The sequence below is a fragment of the Balaenoptera musculus genome, chromosome 4 (genome assembly GCF_009873245.2).
Source record: "Balaenoptera musculus isolate JJ_BM4_2016_0621 chromosome 4, mBalMus1.pri.v3, whole genome shotgun sequence".
Lineage (NCBI taxonomy): Eukaryota > Metazoa > Chordata > Mammalia > Artiodactyla > Balaenopteridae > Balaenoptera > Balaenoptera musculus.
In genome coordinates this window covers 129,021,814-129,036,889 of record NC_045788.1, presented here as the reverse complement: position 1 = coordinate 129,036,889, position 15,076 = coordinate 129,021,814, and the positions used below count along the sequence as shown (strand labels likewise).

Here is a 15,076-nt window from a genome sequence, read left to right as displayed (position 1 = left end):
GTTGCTCCATGACATGTGGTATCTTCCTGGACCAGGGATCGAACCCATGTGCCCTGCATTGGCAGGTGGATTCTTAATCACTGTGCCACCAGGGAAGTCCCAGATTTCCTTCTTTTTAAGGTGGAATAACATCCCATTGTGTGTATATACATTTCTTTATCTATTCATCTGTTGATGACATACAGGTTGTTTCCATGTCTTGGCGATTGTGAATAATGCTGCAATGAACATGGAAATGCAGATATCTCTTTGAGATCCTGATTTCAGTTCTTTTGGATATATGCCCGGATGTGAGATTGCTGGAGAAAATTTATTTCTATTTTTAACTTTTTGAGGAACTGCCATACTGTTTTTCCATAGTGGCTATATCAATTTAAATTCCCACCAACAACATAAAAAAATGTCCTTTTCTCCATATCCTCACCAATACTTGTTATCATTTCTTTTATTGATAATAGCCATCCTAACAGGTGTGAGGTGATATCTCATAGTGGTTGTGATTTGTATTTCTCTGATGATCAGTGATGTTGAGAACATTTTCATATACACATTGACCATTTGTATGTCTTCTTTGGAGAAATGGCTATTCAGGTCATTTGTCCCTTTTTAAATTGGATTTTTTTGAGGGGTTTTTGTTTGTTTTGTATTGTTTTGTTTTTTAGTTTTTTGCTATTTTGTGCTTTGAGTTCCTTATACATTATGGATATTAACCCTTTATCTATAAGATTTGCAAATATTTCCTTCCTTCCTATAGATTGCCTTTTCACTTTGTGGATTGTTTCCTTTGCTGTGTAGAAATTTTTAAATTTGAAATTTCTAATATGTATGACACTAACTCAGAAAGACCTAGGAGTTTGTGACTGTGGAGAGCAGTGGGAAGTAGAAGCACTCCAAGGTTCTCACTGGAGGCAGAGGGTGAAGGAGGGGAGGAGTGAGGGGAATGAAGATATTCTATAGGCCTCATCTTATCGGGGTTGAGAAAGAAGTAGAGATGAGCTAGAGCATCCTGGTGGGGGAAAAGAGCAGTTAGGGACATCATTGGCAGAGAGCATAGACTGGGGTAAAAATAACACCTAGCTATATGCTATTTACAAGAAAATAAAGCCTCATTTAGGCAGTGTTAATGGCTAAAATTGAAGACTGAACAAAGAGATATGAGACAAATTCAAATAAAAAGAAAGGAGTGTGTGGTGGAACTTTGCAGCTGTTTTGTGGTCCAGTTGCATGAAGATAAGAACAAAGATAGAGGGTCTTAATAGTGGGATTACAGGCTGAGTTGCGTCAGCGTGACCTGTAAAACAAGAGTCTGTTACTGTCTAAAAGTCAAAACCAACCACAATACCTGACACAATCTGAAAAGTTTTTAATGAGCATCTGACCATTCAAGAACACTGTTCCTAGAACATATATAGCTTTGTGACATGAATGCAGTCTAGTTAAACAGTATAAAGGTTTAACATCGACAGTATCTCATAGAATCCTTTTTCCAAAAGGAGAGCATTCTTTGGCCATTCTTTACAAAACCCAGAACATCTATTTTCTGACACAAGTGCAATTTATTTTATGCAACAAATGGCAATATTAATGACAGACAAGGTCAAATTTAAAATTAAATGCACGGAAGAAGTACATTATGTAATAATGTTTATGAAGAGTATATTACACCAAATAACATAGCAGCTAACTATACAAAGTAAAATATTTTAGGAATAAAGGCAAAATTTGAAAAAAATAAAATTATTGTGGAAGGCAAAATATTCATCTTCCATACTGGGACAACTCTAGTTAAAAACAGAAAAAGGACATACAAGAAAGAATGATACAATCAATAAACTTTATTTAATAGATGTGTATTAAACCTTACTTACTTCTAAGGGAGAATAAATATTTTTCACATATTTACAGAACATTTACAAAATAGATCTTGTTCTTGTACTGTACTTGGTCTCAGAAAACTTCAATACTTTTATTTTTAAAAATTTTTAATTATTTATTTTGTAGTGAAACAAAGTGTTTATTAGGAGGAAAAAGAGTATATGTGAATAGATGCACACTGGCAGACTCAGAGAGAGAGTCGCACACTCGTGGTAGTTTAAATCACTTATATGGGGCATTTCTTCTGGGTTTCCTTTGGCCAATCCTGAGTTCGTATTTGGTTTATCTCAGGGTCCTCCCCTGTGTGCATGCGAGCATCTCCTAGCCAAGATGGATTCTAGTGAAGAGGCCTATGGGTAGGTTGACATCACTTACTATGGGGTGGTGCCTCCTCCCTTTTGACCTCTGAGGAGCCTTTCTGTGCATGTGTAGTTGGGAAGGTCTTCTTGACCTCGAGAATGAGGACTATGTGGTCTCTTTATCTCTTATCTGGACAGGGCTCAACTTCTCCTCCCTCCTGCTATTGTCTTTGTCTTGGAGTATCTGTCCCCAGGGGACAACTCCAGCTGCTCAGCCTGGGGCCCATCCATCTCCTGCCTCAAATCCCCCTGACAGATGTAGACCGCAAGAAATCTTTATTGGGAAGATGAAGGGTGAAGGTCTGTCTTCTATAGCTTCTTTAGGCTGGCATTGGCCTCATAGACCCTACCTAGTTGGGGTCATGGAGCTATCGCCCTATCTCATTAAGGGGCCCCAGGGTGACTTCCATTGTTATTTCATCAGTATCTGCTGTGGGGAGTGGCTGGAAGTTTTTAAACTTTAATACTTTTATTTTATTTATTTATTTTTTTGGCCACGCTGCGTGGCATGTGGGATCTTAGTTCCCTGACCAGGGATTGAACCCATGCCCCCCGAAGTGGAAGTTTGGAGTCTTAATCACTGGATAGCCAGGGAAGTCCCTAAAGTTCAATAATTTTAAAGTAGAAATTTTGTAGTTCAAAATCCCTGATCAAATTCAATAAAATTGAAACACAATTATAAAAAGTTGGCTTAAAATTTCAGTTTCTTTGGAAATTGAAAAGTATACTTCTAGATAATCTTTGGATCAAATAAAATATTAAAAGTGAAATTACAGACTATGTTGAAAACAGTGTAAAGGAGAACATTTCATAACTAAACCTTTGAAAGCTATCAAAATCTGTACTCAGGAAGATTTTTACTTTTTTTTTTTTTTTTTTTAAAGGAATTTTATTTTTTTTTTTTATTTTATTTATTTATTTTTTTTTTAAAGAAATTCACGTTCTTTTATTTATTTATTTATGACTGTGTTGAGTCTTCGTTTCTGTGTGAGGGCTTTCTCTAGTTGCGGCAAGTGGGGACCACTCTTCATCGCGGTGCGCGGGCCTCTCACCATCGCGGCCTCTCTTGTTGCGGAGCACAGGCTCCAGACGCGCAGGCTCAGTAATTGTGGCTCACGGGCCCAGTTGCTCCGTGGCATGTGGGATCTTCCCAGACCAGGGCCCGAACCCGTGTCCCCTGCATTGGCAGGCAGATTCTCAACCACTGCGCCACCAGGGAAGCCCGATTTTTACTTTTAATGCCATCATTATTAAAGGAGAAAACCGAACAGATGAAAATAATAACTCCACTTAAGACATTAGATAGAGAAATCCGAAGTAAACCAAAAGATATAAGTTATAAGAAATGAAATCTAAAATTAATTAATAACAAAAAATTAGAAAAAAGAAAAAACAAATCCAAAAGAAAATTTAAAAATACCCATAAAATAGATGAGCACCTTATAGCGCTGATTAAGGAAGTTAGAAAAGGAGTAAATATTAAGAATAAGAAAAGAAACATAAACACATATAGAGAGAAATTTAAAATAATTATAATATAAAAATGTAGAGAAAAACAAATACCGTACGCTAACATATATACATGGAATCTAAAAAAAAAAAAAAAGGTTCTGATGAACCTAGGGGCAGGACAGGAATAAAGACGCAGACATAGAGAATGGACTTGAGGACATGGGGAAGGGGAAGGGGAAGCTGGGATGAAGTGAGAGAATAGCATTGACATATATATACTACCAAATGTAAAATAGATAGCTAGTGGGAAGCAGTCGCATAGCACAGGGAGATCAGCTCGGTGCTTTGTGACCACCTAGAGGGGTGGGATAGGGAGGGTGGGAGGGAGACACAAGAGGGAGGGGATATGGGGATATGTGTATATGTATAGCTGATTCACTTTGTTATACAGCAGAAACTAACACAACATTGTAAAGCAATTATACTCCAATAAAGATGTTAAATAAAAAAAAAAAACAGAAAAATGTATGCAACTCTAGAGTAATAAATTCGAAAAACCTAGAAAAAAATAAAGGATTTCCTAACAAAATAAAAGTTAACAAAACTGACCTAAGATTGGATTAAATTTTAAAGGTAATATAGCAAAGATGATTATAACTTTAACATTGAGAAAGGCACCATGATCAGACGTTTTCATAACTGAGTTTTAGCTAATCTTTAAAAAGTAGATAACTGCAGTATTATTTGAACAGTTGAAGGAAATCTTCCAAATCCATTTTTCAAGCCAAAATAACTTTAAAATTAACCTGCTAAAGATGGCCAACCAAAAAACCCATAGATCACTAAGGAGTGTAGAGGGTAATTCTTTTTTTTTTTTTTTTAAATTTTTGGCCATACTGCAAGGCATGTGGGATCTCAGTTCCCCAACCAGGGATTGAACCCTCGCCCCCTGCATTGGAAGGCAGAGTCTTAACCACTGGACCACCAGGGAAGTCTGAGGGTAATTCTTAATACATTTTACCAAACAGTATCTGCAATGCATTTTACAGAGCAGATTCCCCATCCCAGATTTTCAGGAGTTCTTGAGTATCAGGAAATCTATCAACATAATCTATTATATCAACACATTGAAGAAAAAAATGTAATTTTAGCAATAGATGCTTAAAAGGCATTTGATAGAAATCATTAGTTATTTCTAATAAAATTATTAAGGAAGATAGATCATGAAATAAGAAAATATAAACCACTCAGCAAATGCTTTAAATTTTAAAACACAAAAACTATTTTAATTAAATTAGTTACTAGATAGGGATATCCACTACCACCATTATACTTAACATTATCTTGGAGGTACTAGTGGATATAGAAGGTAAGAAACTAAAATAAATGATATATTGGGAGTTCCCTGGTGGTCCAGTGGTGAGGACTCGGCGCTTTCACTGACATGGGCCCGGGTTCAATCCTTGGTTGGGGAAATAAGATCCTGCAAGCCATGCAGTGCAGCCAAAATGAAAAAAAAAAATGATATAAACTTTGAAAAAAATAATAAAATGATCTCTTTTTGATGATGATATTGTATACCTAGAAAATTCAAGATGCCCTAGTAAATATCACCAGATTTGAAAAGGAGAACTTGGTGAGGGCATGGATACCAGATAAATTATTTTTAAAAGCAATAATTTTCAAAATGTACTTTAACAAATTACTTAGAAACAGAAATGGGAAAGATTTCCTATTTACAATCATTGAAAAATGTAAAATACTTAAGAATTACTGAATAAGATAGACAAATTTTTTCTGTAAGGGAAATGATAAAATCTTACTGAAACAAATTAAGTAAGATTTGAACAATGGAAAGCATACCTGTGGGACAGGAGTACTTAATAACACAAACATCAAATACATACACCTAATAAATATGTAAGCATAATGCACTAAAATTAGAATTGCTGTTTTTTGGGAGTATCATTGGTCAAAGAAGGTTAAAGTCCATATTGAAGAACAGATGCGCCAGAATAGCTAAGAAAATATGCAAGGGAGATTTGTGAGAGCTCTTATCTTACTGGTATTAACATGTATAATAAAGCTACTGCATCTCAGTCATGTGGTATTGGTAAAGGAATAGAAGAAACAATGAAGAAATAGAGTCCAGTGTAGATGATAGTTGAATATATTTCTAAAGTGGTAGATCATTTTAGTGAGAAATCAATCAATTATTTAATAAATGATGTTTAGACAACAGACTACCCATCTGGAAGAAAAGTATGTCCCTATCTTATTCTACATTTAAATTTAAATTCCAATGGCTGAAAAGCTTACATGGTCAAAATAAAATTGCAAAAGTCATGTAAGATGACCTAAAAACTGAATGTATAAAATCTATGCACTGAGGAGCATATTTTCCAGAAGCTATAGAAATCCAGAAGCTATAAAAAGAGAGACATGTTTAAATTTATAAAAGATAAGAACCTTGATATGACAAAAGATACCATAAAAAATAACAGATGAACATTCAATTTAGAATAAAATATTTGTAACTGATTTGTCCAAACAGCTAAATATTTGACAAAAAGAGAAACAACCCAACTGAAAAATGGGCAAAGAGTAGTGAATCCAAATGGCCAATAAATTTATAAAAAGATTCTCAAATTCATTATTAGCAAGCAAAATTCAAATAAAAGTAAAAATAAAATGTCATTTTACACCAGACTGACAGGAATGGAAGAGAATATGATAACTATTACTGGTGGTGATTTAGCGAAAGGATTACTCTCATGGTCATGGCTGGTAGAAATATGAGGTGTTATAGGTTTGGGGAAATCCATCTGCCAACGTCTATTAAATTAAAAAAAATATGTATACTTTTTTGGCCCAGTCCATGAACTCTGTTCCACAGAAAGAAATGCATCAATATGTAAGGCTTTATCTTGTAGTGGCAAAAACCTCATTAGAAATAATGCATTAGTGTTATATCCCTTGACCTATAGTATTTTCCACAAGGTATTTAAAACTTTTTTAAAATTTATATTGAAGTATAATTGATTAACAATGTTGTGTTCCTTTCAGGTGTACAGCAGATTGATTCAGTTATACATATACATGTATCTATTCTTTTTCAAATTCTTTTCCCATTTAGGTTATTACAGAGTACTGAGCAGAGTTCCCTGTGCTATACAGTAGGTCCTTTTTTGTTATCTATTTTAAATATAGCAGCGTGTACATGTCATTCCCCAATTCCCAATGTATCTCTCCTCCTCCACCCTTCTCCTCCTGGTAACCATGAGTTCATTCTCTAAGTCTGTGAATCTATTTCTGTATTGTAAATAAGTTCATTTGTATCTTTTTTTTTTTTTGGATTCCACATCTAAGCGATATCGAATGATATTTTTCTTTCTCTGTCTGACTTACTTCACTTAGTATGATAATCTCCAGGTCCATCCATGTTGCTGCAAATGGCATTATTTCATTCTTTATAATGGCTGAGTAATATTCCATTTTATATATGTACTACATCTTTATCCATTCATCTGTTGATGGACATTTAGGTTGCTTCCATGTCTTGGCTATTGTAAACAGCACTGCAATGAACATTGGGGTGCATGTATCCTTTTGAACCATGTTTTTCTCTGGATATATATATATATCTTTTTAAAAATATTTATTTATTTATTTATTTGGCTGTGCTTGGTCTTTAGTTGAGGCATGTGGGATCTTCAGTTGCAGCATGCGGGATCTAGTTCCCTGACCAGGGATTGAACCCAGGCCCCCTGCATTGGGAGCTTTGAGTCTTAACCACTGGACCACCAGGGAAGTCCCTGGATATATTTCCGAGTGAGGAGAGCAAGACATAGAAATTATAGGATCCCCTTTTGTAAAATAACAATACTCATATATGTAGACATATTTACATGTACATTTCTGTATAGGATTACATGGTCAGAGATTATATGGAAGGTTAGGCTAATGTGAGGAGTGAAGAGAAAGGAGATAGGTAGCTAGAGAAAACTATCCCTTTTCCAAAGGATGAATACCAGCCATGGTTAAGGTTATTTAAAATTGCATAATATTGACTATGAATAAAATTCCCAATGAAGAACTTAAAAAATTAAAGCCTGTCAAATCAACTGTTTTGGAGGATATAGACTTTGTGATATTTGTGAATGAATATGTACCATGTATATGTATGTATATATATATAATTTTTTTGTCATGTTTATTTATAGTCTCACATTTTTGGAAGTAGGTGTTATACCATACCATATTATGTTAAACCATAAATAAGCAATAGATTTTTAAAACCTTTTTTTCAAAAACAGTCATGCCTATAACACCCTAAATAGTGCATATGAATATACATTTTATGCTTTATTTTTAATAGCTGATGGAAAAATAAAAATAAGAAATTTACATTTTTTTTTTTTGGCCGCGCCACACGGCTTGTGGGATCTTACTTCGCTGACCAGGGATTGAACCTGGGCCATGACAGTGAAAGCTACAAGTCCTAATCACTGGACCACCAGGGAATCCCCAAGGAATTTACTCTTGATATTAGAAGACACTCCGTTTCAGACAGATAAAATAAATTTCATACTATTGTTTGCTTCATGTTCTTTTACTTCCAATGTTTGGAAAATTCTCTATTGAAAATTAAAGTGGGACACTAGAATGCTTTTCAAGGAATATGAAGAATGAAAGCAAGGAATTTCCTAGGGCACAAGTGTCCTGCCAGCATCAACTTTGGATTAATTAGATCTGGCAATTCTCAAATTCATATTCCAATTTCAGAAGTACTTTTAACTCAAGTTTTGGACCAAGGTGTGGGATGGAGAATTTCTCTTTATAGTCATATAGCATCAAGTCAAAATCTTGGGTCGGGGAGGGAAGGACTGGGAATGTGGGATTAGCAGATGTAAACTATTATATATAGGATGGATAAACAACAAGGTCCTACTGTATAGCACAGGGAACTATATTCAATATCCTGTGATAAACCATAATGGAAAAGAATATTAAAAAAAGACTGTCAAAAGAATACATCTTAGAGTATATTGGCAGAAAGGTGGCAGGGGATTTATAATAAATATATCCATGTGAGTTTGTAACATCAACTAGTACTTTTTCTTTTATAAATTTATTTATTTATTTATTTTTGGCTGCGTTGGGTCTTCGTTGCTGCGCGCGGGCTTTCTCTAGTTGCGGCGAGCGGCGGCTACTCTTTGTTGAGGTGCACAGGCTTCTCATTGCGGTGGTTTCTCTTGTTGTGGAGCACAGGTTCTAGGCGCGTGGGCTTCAGTAGTTGTGGCACGTGGGCCCAGTAGTTGTGGCTTGCAGGCTCTAGAGCGCAGGCTCAGTAGTTGTGGTGCACAGGCTTAGTTGCTCCACAGCGTGTGGGATCTCCCAGGACCCGGGCTCGAACCCGTGTCCCCTGCGTTGGCAGGTGGATTCTCAACCACTGTGCCACCAGGGGAGTCCTAGCAACTAGTACTTTTCAACCCTAGCAGTGTATTAGAATCACCTTCAAGTGCTTATTAAAAATGGGAATCCTTGTTAAAAATGCACACACACAAAAAAAGTCAAACTCTTGTCAAGCCTCTTTTGAGGTAGTGTGACATAGGTATAGATGTCTTCCTCCTCACCTCTAACTCCTCATGATAGGAATGAAAAATGTAGGCACTGATACGTTTTTCTTTAATAAATGCCATGAATTTATGCTCAGTAAGATGTCATTAGTATTCTCCTACTAGTTTGACATTGAAAAGTGCGTCTTGACAAAGGTATTGAAAAACAAGGACTCTCATGTTTTGCTGGTGGTTAAACTCGCTCAACTTTTTTAGAAAGTAGTTGGCAATATCCATAGTAATTGAAAATACACAGAATATTCAACCCAAAATTCACTCTTCTGGGATTTTTCTACAGATAAGCTCTCACATGTATGCACAAGGATGTTCATTACAATATTTTTTTTTAGGTAGCAAAATATTGGAAACACCTTGAATGTCTGCCAGTAGGAACCTAGTTAAATAAATTATGGTGTATCCATAAAATAGAATATTATACATCACTTGTAGAAGAATGTGGCAGATCTAAATGTGTCAATATAGAAATATCTTCAAAAATATTTTAAAGGAGAAAATCAACATGTGTATGGTGTGCTTATATTTGTGAAAAAGTAGAACATGCATGCAAGTCATATACACATTATATATAAATGTGTATACATAAGTATATGTATTTGTGTCTGTCTGTGATTGTATAAAAGCACACTTCAGAGATATTGCGGGTTTGGTTCCAGACCACTGCAATAAAGCAAATATAGCAATAAAGCGAGTGACACAAATTTTTTGTTTCCCAGTGCATATAAAAGTTATGTTTGCACTGTAGTCCATTAAGTGTGCAATAGCATTATGTCTAAGAAAACAATGTGCATACCTTAACTAAAAATACTTTGCTAAAAAATGCTAACCGTCATCTGAGGCTTCAGTGAGTTGTAGTTGTAACATCAAAGATCACTGATCACAGATCACTATAACACATATAATAATATAATATAATAATAATGAAAAAGTTTGAAACATTGTGAGAATGACCAAAATGTGACACAGACAAAAAGTGAGCAAATGTTGGAAAAAAGGTGCTGATAGACTTGCATGACGCAGGGTTGCCTTCAATTTGTAAAAAACGCAGTATCTGTAAAGCACAGTAAATTGAAGCATGATAAAACGAGGTATGCCTGTATACGTAGAGTAACTACGTATACATAGATTCTCTCTTTATCTGTCTCTATCTATACCCATCTCTATATCTATCTATCTATCTATCTATCTATCTATCTATCTATCTATCTATCTATCTATCTATCTATCTATCTATCATCTATCTCTATCTATCTATCATCTATCTATCTAAACTGATACTAGAGTTTATCCCAGGGAAGGAGAACTGAGAAACTGGAGGACATGGATGGGTTTAATTGTAAACTCCTTTATACTAGTAGAATTAAAAAAAAAAAAAGGGAAGCATTTATTTAGTATATTCCAGATTTTGTTCTTTATACCCATTTTATGGATGAGGAAGCTGAATCCCAGTAAAGCAATACGCTTGTTTCCATAACCACTAGGTAATAGAGCCAGGGTTTGAATCCAGGCAGTCTAATTTCAGAACCTATGCTCTTACCTAAACGTGTGTATATGGCCTCTTTCCACAAATTAAAAAAAAAAATTAAAGTTAAAAACAACCTCACTGAGTTAGAAACTTCAAAATAATGGAGCCAAGAAAGAGGTATAATTTAATTTGTACTTGTTTAATTGGGAAATGATTTCTTTCTGATTATCCTGTGGGGATGCACCTGGTAAATCATTCTCAATTTTGGACAAGTTGTAAGAGTCAGAAAAATCTAGAAATTATGTAACTGCCATTTCTGGACTACGTCACATCCATCTGTTTATGTGTCTCTGCTGCAGTTATAAGTAGCAGCCTTTGGGCACCATGCTCCCAAGAACTGAAAAGATTTGATGTGTGCCATGTCTCTGGGGTTTGTGTTTGCTTGAGGTGGTGTGAACTAATCTATCAGCTCATGGGCAAAGCTGATTCCAACAGTTAGTGGTTTCATTTCTTCCTGATCAAACTGTAAGTGGCTTTCTTTCTTCCTGATCAGACACTCTTTTACATACAGCAAGGAAGTTAAGGCAGGATCATAAGACAGAAAATATTACCAGTTGGAAATATCCAGAGGACTTAGGGCTAAAAGACCAATTTTAAAGCTTGGATGATTATATGACTTTGGACAAATCACTTAACTTTTCTGAGTCTCAGTTTGCTATCTGTAAAAGAAAAATGCTAATACCTACCGCAGAGGTTGTTATGAAGACAGATGAGATAACTCCTTAAAGTAACTAGCTCAATACCTAGCATGTCATCACTGCCTACATAAAGTGTTCAGCTCAATACCTATTGCATGGTTATCTCTCAAAATATATGAGCTGAATCTGAATTTCAGTTCCTTGTGAGCAGGCACACAATTCACAGTTGTTGCTTGAATGTATGAATCAATGAATGAATGATTATGATTAACATAATCTTCTGCATGTAGTGTAACACCTGTATGTTGAATCTTCTAATGATGGAAAAGTGAGTCAGATCAAAGATCCAGAGTGTGAATATCTGTCACCCAGGTGTGAAAACCGGAGAGTTAATGGTTCTTAGGTAGAGCAGGATGAGAGAGTTTTAACTCTGTGTATAGTATATAGTTTAGAACAATCTTCTTAATTAATATCATAGTACAGGTTCTTTGGTGTAATAGAATCTGCCCTCAATTCAGTGATTCTTTTGTGAGTTTATTACTATTATTACATTGTGTTCAAAAGAGCTCAAGTGTCCCAAAGCTTTTGCTTCCGGCTCTTATTACTAATTATTCCCATCAGTGGTAAGTGAGACTTACAGAGTTAGAAAGGAAAAAGAGCAGGAATACTCCAGGTATTGGGAACACACTCAAGACAACTCCTGATTGTCATTTCCTCTCTTAACCTAGAGGCCTTGATTGTATCACCTTTGGCTGAAACCACATCCTGAAACATGACTGTGCCTCTTTGTACTGGTTCCAGAATGTTTGTCCTACAATGTGAGATTTTGTGCCCCTTCCAGGGAAGGATACTTAAGTCCAGCCCTGATAATAAGGCAAAGTGACTCCAGGGAGAAATGCCCAGTGTCTGTGCCTTGCTATGTTGGGTTTATGCTGAAGAAGTGAAAATCAAAAGCCTTAAGCACAATAATTTGTGCTTTTAGAGTCTGGAAGAGCTGCATAATATATGAACCTTTTTAAAAAGAAATCGTGTAGTTAATAAATTCCCCCTAGCAATTTGCTAATAAATTAAGCCCTATTCCCCCTGCAAAAAATTTTTTTTAAAGTAAACATTTATACAATGCAGATTGCACTAAAAAAGAAGAATCTGAACTAAACAGTGTTTTTTTGTTTTCCATTAACTTGTGCACAAATACTGAAAATGACATAGAATACCTACAGCCATGGACATGAGTCTGACAATACTTGGCATGTAGATGTCAGGGACCAATTACTGTTTGAAAGGCGATACTGTTCTTTTTTGTAACTTTAAGTTATCAACCTGCTGCTATTTGTGTAGCCATGACATCATGTTGTATCCCTTCTGTCCCCACAACTTGATGTCTATTAATATACTGAATACCAGTGGTCATTGGCTCATGGACCCATAAGTTGCATCCAAAAAAAATCAGAATAGAAGACAATACACATTTTCAAAAGCTTTTTTTTTTCCCATTGATGGATGGAATATTTGTTTTCCCCTTCCTTCTGCCTTCTTCTCTCACCCCTTTCTATCTTCTACCCACCCATTAAAAACTATTTTGAAGATATTTTCTCCAATAATTGTGTGGATGTACCATACCCAGGATTCTTGGTTTCAAATACAGAAGTTGACTCTGGTTAACTTAGGTTTTAAAAGAAGAATTTAATAGACCTACATGGAGGACCACACTCTGGCAAGAATTCAGGGAGGCAAAGCCTGGCTTAGACCTTGGCGGAGGAAAGGCCTACTCTCTGGCTGGGAGCAGGCAGGTCTTCTGCTCTTAGGCTTTTCCATACTGGGAGGTGGGACCTCTGCCAGCCACCTTTCTAGGGATTTCCTCCAAATGAGCAGAACATTTCATTTTCAATGTCCAGTAGCTTCTCAATTTGGAAGAAAAAAGAAAACCCTTAAGCTTCAATTTTTTCCCCCCAAATGTATTGTTTAGAACTAGGATGGCTATTGTGAGCGTTCACCTAGTAGGTCGTAGAGTCTAGTAGGTGTTAGAGCCACCTACATCCTTTACTTCTTAGTGGGACATTAAACATGAAAGCAGCAGATTCAGTGTCTGGTGAGGACCTGTTTCCTGGTTTGCAGATGGCCACCTTCACACTGTATCCTTACATGGCAGAGAGAGAGAGCAAGTTTGCATGTGTTTCTTCTTAGAAAGGCACCAAACCCATCATGTGGGCTCCACCTTCATGACCTAATCACCTCCTAAAGGCTTCACCTCCTAATACCATCACATTGGGCATTAGGGCTTCAACATATGAATTTGGGGGAGACACAAACATGAATATCCATAGCACCTCAGATCTGGCATATAGATGCCACTTAATAACTATTTGTTGAATGAGTGATTGCATGAGTGAGTAATCTCATGTTTATTTGGTGTTCTTTCCAAGATTATCTGGGAGATTTTCAATCTTCTTGTCTGCTCTGAACTCTCACTACGGCTCTGTGAGGGCGTCTTCCTTGGGTCCCTCTGTTGCAATATATTGGACGATTGGCTCATTCAGGAGGAACATACTTGCGTTTTTTTAACGAGATTTTTTTTTTCCTTGATGTGGACCATTTTTAGTCTTTATTGAATTTGTTACAATATTGCTTCTGTTTTATGTTTTGGTTTTTTGGCCCCGAGGCATGCGGGATCTTAGCTCCCTGACCAGGGATCTAACCAGCACCCTCTGCATTGGAAGGTGAAGCCTTAACCACTGGACCACCAGGGAAGTCCCCATACTTGCATTTTGAAGACCTTGGTTATAACAATTTCTTCTCAATCCGTGAAGAATCAGCATACTGGGGCACTCTTCTTCCTCATCCATTTAGGCTGAAGTTCATCACCATAGTGACTATTCTAAGTATGACTGAGGAGATTATTTCCATGTATGCAGCATTTAGCAAGGTTTACTTGGTCACTGGGAAGATGGGTTAGTTCAGCATTGGCTTGTGGATTCTTTATGCTGGTTTCGGTACTTTCCTTAGTGATGATCCTTGTTACAGTTGGAAACTTTTCTGTTGTCAATTTATTTTTATGCAGTATGTGGATGACCTTCACGAAGAATGACTTAAAAATCTATTGTTACTCGTAGGATGTGCTGTTGTCCATAGTGGCCTTGTGCTTGCCATTCTGATGGAATGTTAATTAATATTCAGTCCTGGAGAGATTTGAATGGCTCTGGCATGCTAGCTGATTGCACTAAGGATCTTAGGTAAAATTACTTTTCAACCAGAGAGACTCTTTCCCTAGATTTAAATATTCTTTCATGTTTCAGTCATCTTGAACTGTGTTTACTTAGCTAAATTTTTTTTTTTTTTTTATGGTGGGGACCCAAAATAACACAGGATACCTGCCAATATTTACAAAAATTTTTCCCTATTGGGGTGTGTGTGCACATATCAGGGCCCTTTAAGGTTATACTTACAGTGGGATCTTAAGTGTGCGTGATGATTGTCAAAAGGCAGTGAGAGTGACTTCCATCTATGGGGTGTCTGGATTATTCTGTTTGTGCTGAACTTTTCCACTTTCATGAGTTTAGAAAAACTGCAGGCCTGTGGAGTCATTTAATGTTT

The 15,076-nt window shown here is 36.3% G+C and overlaps 1 long non-coding RNA gene across 1 annotated transcript in view; it reads left to right on the top strand.

Moving 5' to 3' along the window:
- Nucleotides 1-8,428, top strand: part of LOC118895005 — a 38,504-nt gene extending 30,076 nt beyond the window's left edge. Inside the window, exon 3 of the long non-coding RNA XR_005019807.1 lies at nt 8,364-8,428. This is a non-coding gene — a long non-coding RNA (uncharacterized LOC118895005). The remainder of the gene's footprint in view (nt 1-8,363) is intronic.
- Nucleotides 8,429-15,076: the final 6,648 nt, after the last annotated feature.